At 37.1% G+C, this 11,192-nt stretch overlaps 1 pseudogene; it reads right to left on the bottom strand.

Annotated features, from left to right (window-relative positions):
- Nucleotides 1-10,084: 10,084 nt before the first annotated feature.
- LOC128654886 (uncharacterized) lies at nucleotides 10,085-10,203 on the bottom strand (annotated as a pseudogene).
- Between the last annotated feature and the right edge of the window lie 989 nt (nucleotides 10,204-11,192).

Below are 11,192 nucleotides of genomic sequence, written 5' to 3'. Positions count from 1 at the left end.
GTATATACTGCTTAATGCTATTAAGTTTTCAACAATTAGTCTGTATACACTGGGGTTAAGAAACATAGATCCTGATATGTGATAACATGACACCTGATACCTCTCATTCAGTTGGTGGTGCCCGCTGTTACAGGTGTTGCTTTCTCTAGCCCCCTACAGACTATATTGTCCTCTATCAGTAATAATTTTGAGGATATTTTCTGCACAATTTGGCCAAATTTAGGTATAGTGCATATGACTTAAGCATTACAATTTTTCATCTTTAAAGTAATATTGGTTGTATAAATTCACTGTTTGTTTATCTATATACATGTGTTGTTTTGACAAAGATCCTCAATGATCACTATGGTGGCGGATTTTACGCCTACACGTAACCACCCTCTAGTGGAGGTGTTGTCAATTTAAACAGTCGATACCTGTTTGCTCTTCTGGTTTCATTCTGTGTGAACTAAAATAAAATTGCACAGCCAATCTGTGCTTGTGCATTTGTCCAAACACGCTTCTTGACCCATCGATTCATGTGTTCTTTAATTTAGTGGTTACCTTCTATTCAACTTTAACGCTGGGTGGCATATGTGAATGTGGGGAATGAGTATATATCTACACACACCGCTATTTTAGCGGAGCTTTAGAATTTTACAAAGCTAATTAAAAATTATATAAAAAAAAAAAAAAAAATATGTGCTGCAATCCCTGTCTATGCATTATAACAATCTAATTGCGGTTGTTGTAGTATCTCCCTTTTTGATAATAATTATTTAATAACTATTGTACCTAGTTAAAATAAATACAAAGTTGCCTGTAAAATAAATATAAATTCTAAGCTATCGACAATGTAACTATTAGTTATATTGTAGCTATTTTAGGGTTTATTTTATAGGTAAGTATTTAGTTTTAAATATGATTAATTTATTTAATAGTAGTAAATTTATTTAGTTTTATTTAAATTATATTTAAGTTAGGGGGGTTAGACTTAGACTTAGGTTTAGGGGTTAATAAATTTAATATAGTAGCGGCGACGTTGTGGGTGGCAGATTAGGGGTTAATATTTGTAGGTAGGTGTCGGCGATGTTAGGGATGGTAGATTAGGGGTTAATATAATTTAACTAGTGTTTGCGAGGCGGGAGTGCGGCGGTTTATGGGTTATTAAATTTATTAAAGTGGGGGCGATGTCCGGTCGGCAGATTAGGGGTTAAATAATTTTATTATAGTGTTTGCGATGTGGGGGGGGGGCTCAGTTTAGGGGTTAATAGGTAGTTTATGGGTGTTAGTGTACTTTGTAGCACTTTAGTTAAGAGTTTTATGTTACGGCGTTAGCCCATAAAGCTCTTAACTACTGGACAGGAGTCTTTACAGGAGAGGGTCTACCGCTCAATTTTTTTTTTATTTGTTAATTTTTAGTAAGGACAAATTCAGAACAGTACATACAAGACATAATATGATAATAAACATATCAGTGGCTCTTTTGGCTATTGAAAGTGTCCAGTCTCATGCTAGGAAAATCAGGCCAGTCTCTGCCATATATTATCTCCAGTCCAATAGTAGTTAGTCTTGAATTTTAACATAAATTACAACATTCGTTTCAAACAGAAAGTATATCCTGAACTCTCAAACAATTCCTTTGCAGAAAGACGACAGGCAATGAGAAACGTATAATATATAAATGGGGATATGGAATATGGGTAAGGAAGGGGGTAACTGGGGGAAGTGGGGAAGGGAAGGGGAGAAACCAAAAATAAAACAGTACCCACGGATATAGCCTCACATCTTGGAGAGAAAAAAATAAATAAATTGAGTTAGAACTACCAAGCCGCTGCCCTCTTCATTATTTCTTATCAATAGCATTAGTAGATGTTGATATTAACTGTTATTGTTGTCAACTATCTGGGTTCTTATCTAGGTGTGTATAGGTGTTTGTGGGTCTATGGGGCGCAGATAAGGAGTTTCTAGGATTGTATAGAATGTACTTGTTTGTATTTATATTGCTCCCATATAAACACTGTATCCCAGTAAAAATCCAACTTTTCCAGGTTAAAGTAGTATTGTTTTTCCATAGACAAAATCAAATCTACTTGATTTATCCAGCTTGTAAGGTTGGGTACTCGCAGGGTTTTCCATAATTTGGGTATTAATTTTTTTTGCCGCATTAATCATGATTTGCATAATATTACGTCTGATCTTGCATTTTATATCTAAGATATTATTAAAGAGGAAAAGTTCTGGAGAAAAAATCGGGGGGGGGGGGGGGAACCTATCACCTCTCCTATTATTGAGTGAATCTCTTTCCAAAATTGATTTAATGCGGGACTATCCCACCATATATGTAACATTGTGCCTTCTTGCCTACATCCTCTCCAACATTTGTTACTCGCATTTCTAAACATGTGTGTTAATTTATGAGGTGTTAAATAGCACCTCGTAAGGACTTTTAGGTTTGTTTCCAAATATGAGGCTGAGTGAGAGGATCTTGCTGTGGCTTGGGATAACAGCCTCCATTGACTCAATGGAATCTGTTTGTTCAGTTCAGTCTCCCACTTTTGTACATATGTGGGACTGGTAGGTAGCTACAAATCCATGAGGATTTGGTACATGGAAGACATTGTCCCTGTTTCCAATGGGGTTTTTGTAATGCATTTTGTTCCGAATAACGTGAGTGGTCTAGTATAATCATTTTTATTTCTGTGGGAGAGTATGTAGTGTCTCATTTGTTGGTTTTGTAGTCAAGATCGGAAACAATAGTAACCCAATTCAATTAGGTCTTCCCTAGCGCATATTTTACCCCCCACCATTAAATCATGTATCGGGATTAAGTCATGGAAATCGTATGGCTCATTAGTGCTGTTAGTGGTCCATGTTTTGCCTATTTTGAATTCCGTGTTCCAGAGTAGTGTAGTGAGGGGTGAGATGGGAGAGGAAATCTTTGGGAATTTGTTACGAATTGACACCCAATCAGCCCATATAGCATTAAAAATAGAGTAAGGTTTATTATTGGTGAAAGTTGGAGGCAATGGAGACCAGCAGATTCCTCCTAGGTGAGGGATATTTAATAGTTGAGATTCTAATTGGGTTATTTTTTTATTTATCAATCTGCCCTGTCTGCACCAATCCACTACTCTACTTAAAGATATAGCTAGTTTGTACCAATACAGATTTGGCACTCCCAACCCACCTCTATCCCTGGGGGTGTACATTGTGCTTTTATGTATTCTTGGTTGTTTCCTCTGCCATATGTATGTATTAATTATTTTTTGTAATTTTTGAATCTCTTTGGAGGTTCCTGTGATTGGGAGGGTTTGCATTATATATAACGCTTTAGGGAGTAAAGTCATCTTTGCCGCTGCTATTCTTCCTAGCCAAGAAATATTATTTCTAGGTAACCACCTAGAGGTTAGGTTATGAAATTCTGTAAATAATTTGCCGTAATTTAGTTTGCGCATTTCCTCTAAGTTAGAGGTTAAATAAATGCCCAGGTACTTTAAGGCTTTAAAATTTATCTGGAAGGGGTTTTCAGTTTTTATTATAGTCAAAGTGTCTGCAGGGACATTAATAGGGTATAGTTCTGATTTGTTCGGATTCACTAAGAAATTGGATACATCACTATATTCTTTAAGTTTGTTTTATGTCGCTTGGAGAGAGAGTACTTGTGATGTTAGTGTGAATAAAATGTCATCAGCGAACATTGCAGGTTTGTGGGAATGTCCCTGAACTTGAATCCCGGCTATATTATGATTATTTCTAATTCTAGTTGCTAAGGGTTCTAAAGATAAGACGAATAGGAGTGGGGACAGTGGGCAACCTTGTCTCATTCCATTCCGAATCTCGAATGTTTCCGAGAGAGCTCCATTTATTCGAACTTGTGCAGAAGGGTTGGAATATAGAGCGAGAATTTGAGTTATAATCTTAGTAGGGAGTCTGAATTTTACTAATGTGGCTTGTAAAAAGGTCCAATCCAATCTATCAAAAGCCTTTTCCGCGTCTGTTGATAGGAGTATTGTTGGGATTTTAGTGTGTCTAATGTGGTCTATAAGGGTGGCTACTTTACTGGTGTTATCTTTAGCTTCGCGTTGGGGTATAAAACCTACTGGTCATTATCAATTAAAGAGGGAAGGAATTTGTTTAATCTAGTGGCCAGAATTTTATCATATAATTTGAGATCCACATTTAACAATGATATAGGTCTAAAGTTAGCTGGGGTGTCAGGGAACTTGCCCGGTTTTGGCAATACTGTTATGTGTGCTTGAAGCATACTATCTGGGAATAAATGTTGTTCTGATATGTAATTAAATAATGTTGCTAGATGTGGGATTAGATGAGATTTAAATGTCTTATAATAAAGATTAGTGTACCCATCTGGTCCTTGGGCCTTGTGAGTTTTCATGTTGGTAATAGCTGCAGATAATTCTTCATTAGATATTGGGTCTTCTAATGTTTTAGTATCTTCAGGTGAAAGGGTGGGGAGTTTAATATCACTTAAATACCTATCGCATGCATCTTTGTGGGATTGTGAAGGTCTCTCTGTATGTATGTTATAAAGTTTGTGGTAAAATTGTTTAAATATTTTTGCTATGGTCTTGGTGTCTTCTATTCGTGTTCCCTTGTTGGTTGCGAGAGAATGTATGTACGATTTTAGTTGTTGCTTCTTCAATGCTCTAGCTAGTAATTTGCCGGTTTTATTACTCTCCCCATAAATTTTTTGATGTATAAATAACTGTTTTCTGTTTGTGTCAATTTGCAAGAGTTCATTGAATTTACACCTTTTTTCTTTAAGATGTTTTTGAAGTGTATCATCTCTGGGATTCATCTTGCACTCAAAATCTAAATTGGCTATTTCTCTTGCCAGAAGGTCAAATTCTCTTGCTATTCTACGTTGGGTAGCTCTAAATTTCATGAACTCACCTCTCATATAGGCCTTGTGTGCTTCCCAAATCACATCTGGATTTGTACCTTGGGTAGTATTTATTGAAAAATAGGAGTCTATTTGTTTCGAAAAAGTTTCTAGATCTTTTGGATTTATTAAAAGTGTATCATCTAGTTTCCAGCAAAAAGGTCTGGCTAGTAGAGATGGCCATTGTAAAAAGCACTCTGTTAAGGAGGGGTCAGACCAAGTTGTGTGTTTTATGTTGGCTTTTATAATATAAGATAATGCGTGGTGGTCTACAAATAAATAATCTAATCTCGAGTAACTTTTATGAGGGTGAGAGAAAAAAGTATAATCCCTCTTATCTGGGTTTAAGTATCTCCAAGTGTCATGCAAGGTGAGGGTTTTGAGATTGCCCCAAATAGACTGGATGGACTTATGGGAAGATTGGGATTTGCTATTAGAACAGTCTATAGAAGGATCTGAATGTTGAGGTCTCCACCAAGAATTAATGGGCCCTTGATTTTTGTATGAACAAATCTTGATGTGTGTTAGGGGCGTATAAATTAACCAGTGTAACAGGACTGCCATAAAGCAGGCCTACAACGCATAAATATCTCCCTTCATTATCTTTATCTATGTCTAACAGTTGGAATGGAATAGATTTGTGAATAAGTATGCTGACTCCATTTACCTTTTTTTTGTAGATTTGTACTATGAAAGTGTTGAGGGAAATGTGTAGAAAAATATTTAGGGATCTTATTGGCTTTAAAATGATTCTCTTGCAGCAGCAAGACTTTCCCCCCTCTCCTAACTAGATCTTGTAGAGCCATTGACCTTTTATTAGGGCAATTAAACCCTTTTACATTCTGTGTGATTAAATGTAAGTGTGGTGTGTCATCTTGAGAGAGCATGGCTTTTCAGAAATGAATATTCGCTGTGGAGGAGTGGCAGCGGCATTTCGGCATTAAAGTAGATGTTCATAGGCTGTGGGCTAGACAAAAAGAAAAAAACATTAAAGAACAAAAACAGAACATAAATAACATTAATACAATTGTAGTGTAAAAGCATAGAACTTCACAGATATGGGGGGTTAACCATATTGAGTGAGCTATATTTCAAAAGTATATAGTAACTTTAGTACATCCTAATGCCTGGTACTACAATATAACTGAATATAGCTATCTTCCTACAGTAACACACACAATGCTATATTCCTCTTTTTCTGATCTTTGCATTATAATCTAACATGAAATCTCTATTTTACTTCACAGTCTCTATGATATTTTAAAGTCCCGGCTCCTCATCTGGACGGCTAAATATCTATCTAGATAAGCAGAAAGAACAAAACTGTTATACTTATGTGTAGTGTAGGCAGTTTCTTGTATATCAGAGTCTCTTATGTTATGCCTAGTGGGGGGCTTGTCGCTCTTCTTTGAAGAAACTCTCTGCCATTCTGGTCTTTGAGGAAGTGGTGTTTCTCTTTGGATAGGCCTGTTCAATTGGGACTTATTGTTGTCATCCAACACAGGTGGGTCGATGTGTAGATCGTTGCATATTGAAGGTATACCCTCCGGGGTATCACAAATAATACGTCTGCCTCTCCATTGTATTTGCAAGTTGAAAGGATGACCCCATCTATATAGGATGTTTTGCTGACAGCTTATTTGTTAAGGGTCTCAGATCTCTCCTTTTCTGAAGGGTTCTGGTAGATAAATCTTCAAACAGTTGTAACTCTGTGCCTTTGCATTTGAGTGGATGTTTCATTCTTGCCTTTTTCATCAGTGATTCTTTAATGGGATAACTCGTGACCTTCACTATCACATCCCTTGGGGGTTGATCCTCAGAGGGTCTGGCTCTAAGTGCCCTATGTACCCTGTCTAGGGCATATGACGAGTCATCACCTTAATCCATTAAGTGTGCGAATAGTCCTTGAACATATGGCTCCAGGGCCTGTGGGGACACTTCGTCTAGTATACCTCTCATCCGAATATTATGCCGGCGGTTCCTATTTTCTAAGTCATCAATCTTATTTTCCAATTGAAGGATTGTTATATATTGTTGAGAAAGTTGACTTGAAAAGTTGGATATTGCTTTATGTTGAGTGGCTGTATCTTCCTCCAGCTTTTCCACTCTTTGTCCCACTTCAGTAAGATCTTTCTTTATTTCTGCTATCTCATCTCGGATGCATTGCTTCAATTCTTGTATGAGAGAGGTAAAGTCTTTCTTTGACAGGAGCAAGTCTAATAAAGCTTTAGGTACGGTAACTGCTTGTCCCAAGCTCTCAGGATCAGAGTCTGATGACATTGAGTCACTTCTTGCCCTGGATTCTGAGGTGACTGATGATGGCAATTGAGAGGAGTCTAAACATTTGAAGAATTTATTTACTGACGGAGTTGCATTTGTTTTTTTCTTCATAGGGGCGTCTCCTCTATTGCCTTTCTTTGGAGACATGGTGATTTTCAATAAACCAGAGGATGAGAACTCCACTTTAGTGTAAGATATAAAGAACTAACTGAATTGTGAGCTCATAGTCACCAACAAAAAGTCAACAGAGTTGAAGAGGGGTTGTAGTATGAATATATATATGTAGAAATCAAATATCCACATTCAACATCTGCTAGTTGTAATCGCTTAAGACCCTTGATAATAGCTGCATATTTTAAGGCCTACCTCACTCAGCAAGATAAGCCATTATAAGAATGTGTGGTTTAAATAGGGCCTGTGTGAATTGAAACTGCGTAGTAGTACATATGTTTTCAGTGAACATGGCACTCCAAAAAAAAAGACGTTGTATAGTATACAGAGACCATGTTTAATAAAAATTGGGCTTTGTCCCCTTATGCATAATTTGATATACAGGGTTCCCTCTATCCCCTTTTTTATTTTTTTCACTCACTATAAGATGGCGATTGTGGTGGAGATCCGGCCTGGGAACTTTTTAATGGCGTGTCCGTTATCATGCAAAAATCGTCAGTGTTCAAAGGTAAGGCAGCAGTGATAACCCGGTATCATGAGAGGATGGAATCATTCAATTTTAAAGCAGTGTGATGCATTATGGCGACCTGCAAGTCGTGACTGTTGGTTTATTTACTCCTGCCCCATTGTGTTTTTAGGGCATATTTATCTCCTTCAGTGCGGCAAGTAAACGGCTCTCCAGAAGGCTCCTGGTAATCCCTTGCCACAGAGTAGATTGTTTAGAATGATGTAGCCCGATCAGGGTCTCAGGATTACGGTGTTCAGCTCACCTTTTTTTTACGGAGCTCACATCAGTGCAGCCATCTTGGTCGAGCGCTGGCTCCGCCCCCTACCACTCAATTTTTAAGGCGATCGTAATACCAGCGTTAGGCAAATCCCATTAAAAAGATAGGGTACGCAATTGACGTAAGGGGATTTGCGGTATGCTAAAATCGCAGGAAAAAAGTGAGCGGTATACCCTTTCCTGCCTGATTCGTAATACCAGCGGGCGTTAGGACCCCTTAACACTGCTTTTTAAGGCTAAAGCAAGACACGTAATCTAGCCGAGTGTTTTTCAGACCTGCTCTCTACTGAGCAGGTCTGTTTTTTACACTGAGCGCATCTGGCGAGCTGTCTAGTCACAGCCCAGCCTGACCATTACACTCAGTGCAGCTCGCTCCCGCTGTCAGACAGAGCACAGAGAGCGGGTCTGGAAAACACTGTTTTTTAATAAAAGTTCACAGGCAATATTAGGTTCTATAAAGCTAGCACTAATATAATGTTATACAATTCTGCACTGTGTGCAGAATTATATAACATTATTTTCTATGTTTACTGGCCCTTTTAACACAGGCCTGATTCTGAACAGGGCCTGACAAAATTATTGAACATCTGGCACATTCGCCAGATGCTTGTGTAACAAAATAGCTAATGCACACTCCCCTACGGCTAGCACAGATGTCCTTGGCTCACTTGCCTTTGTGCTGGAGAAACTGTGGACAGGTAGGAAGGAAACGACTTACATACTTTGTGGACATGCCCAGGACTAGAGAAAATGTGGGAGGAGGTGTACCAGCTGTGTAGATCTGCTGGAATCTTACTCTCAAAAGAATCTAAAGTTGCTCTCCTCCATATTTTTCCTGTGAAAATGCATAAACCCCTGAAACAATTGGCCATTTTATTATTCGCAGCAGACAAAATCTCGATTGCCAGACGCTGGAGACAACCTGACCCCCCCCCCCGACTAGTATTAAGTCAACCCTAGAGACATTTGCCTCTATGGAAGAGGTTTCTTCCGACACCTAAACAAAGTAGACAGCCCTAGCTACGGGGAGCCACCTACTCTGCATCTGTACAGCTGAGTCGCTTGGCTGGAGGTTCTAACCCCCCTCCCCCTTCCCTTCCTCCCTTTTTCCTATCTCTTTCTCTCTTGTTCCTCCTCTCTCCACCTGCATGATTGGAACAAAGAAGCAGGAGCTATCACAGTCGGACATAGTGCGACCCTCACTGAGTTTATACTCTCTCTGTGCAAAGAAAATCACAAAGACAAGGGCGCCTCCTCGTGTGATATAGTTTGGACAAATGTAAAAATAGGTGAATACAGATTTTATACTCACAAGTAAAGCAGCACTCTGTTGTGCTTATAGAGGCAGACTGGGAGTTCACAGTGTCCCAGTTCACTGACCAAGGCAGTGCAACAAATCACTTGAGGGTAGATTTCAATCAAGCTCAGGCTCTCAGCAAAGAGTTAAAATACCATAGTTTAATGGTGCAGTAAAATACGATATAAAATGTCACAAATGTGACTGTAACAATGGATAAACAAGCAACTAGTTTCTCAGATCTCTGTCTGTTTCCTCAGGCTTCTATCCAAAGACTGAGAGCTCTGGCTTATAAATGCTAAATGACCACTCTAAGAGTGAAACATAACCACACCTATTCAGGTGTGGAAGTGAACCTGCCTCATCAGGTGTGTGAGTGCACACCTGTTTCAATCAGACCATAGTTAGAATACAATGATTAAAACCATTTCCAAATAATTCACATTATACTAAAAAACAAACAAGTACTGTACAAATTGGTTAATAAAGGATGTAAAAAAACAACAACCATAGCCAAACATTATCTTACGGTGGATATCATGTCAGCATCATATGTTATAGGATATTATTATGGTATTCTAAAATAGTAACATTAAAAAATCCATATATCCATACACACACACATATATATATATATATATATATATATATACACATACATATTTTAAGTCTAATGCACCTGGTGTTCCCAGGCAGTCTCCCATCCAGGTACTGACCAGGCCTGGCCCTGCTTAGCTTCCAAGATCAAACGGGATCAGGTACATTCAGTGAAGTGTCGTAATATCTTAATCTAAGTGATATGAAATGTATGTATTAAGCAATAGATAAGTGTACTTAGTGTAATACATTATGTTCAATATACAAAAATAAGATGGTATAGAAATACAGTAGTAACAATATTGTTTAATGTGTTGGAGATAATGTTGAGGTGTATATTGTGAGTGCAGACTTAACTAAAATGATACAATAAAAATAAAAATGTTCAGTGAACAGTGTATATGTTTTCTAATGTGCAGCATATATATTCATAAATCCATAATAGTATGGGTGTATTACATGTATTAAACCAGTATATCCTATGTTGGTATAACAAACCCATATCTTGAAGTGGTATATATAGATATACATACACATACATGAACACACATATACGTATACACACACACACACACATATATATATATATATATATATATATATATATATATATATATATACACACATACACACATACATACACATACACATACACACATATATACATACATACACATACACATATACACATAAATACATATACATATATATATATACACATACATATACACACACATACACATACACACACATAAACACACACACATATATATATATATATATATATATATATATATATATATATATATATATATATATATATACATATACACATATATACACACCCACACATACACATCACATGTGCCCTAAATGATTGTGTTATATACCAATCATGACTATAATTTGATCAACCTTATGTGATGTATGATACATACATGTGTGCTGTGATATATAAAAGTGAAGAAGAATAAATGTATAACTATAAAGTCAATATGTGTAGTATATAATATAAATTTGTACTGTGATATACAAAGAGGAGAAAAATAAATGTATGACTATAAAGTCAATATGTGTAATATATAATATAAATTTGTACTGTGATATACAAAGAGGAGAAAAATAGCTATAAAGTCAATATATACACCTCTGATAATACCTGTGTAATATTAAATAGC

Source organism: Bombina bombina, chromosome 3 (assembly GCF_027579735.1).
Source record: "Bombina bombina isolate aBomBom1 chromosome 3, aBomBom1.pri, whole genome shotgun sequence".
In the NCBI taxonomy this organism is placed as follows: domain Eukaryota; kingdom Metazoa; phylum Chordata; class Amphibia; order Anura; family Bombinatoridae; genus Bombina; species Bombina bombina.
This window is presented reverse-complemented; position numbering and strand designations above follow the sequence as displayed.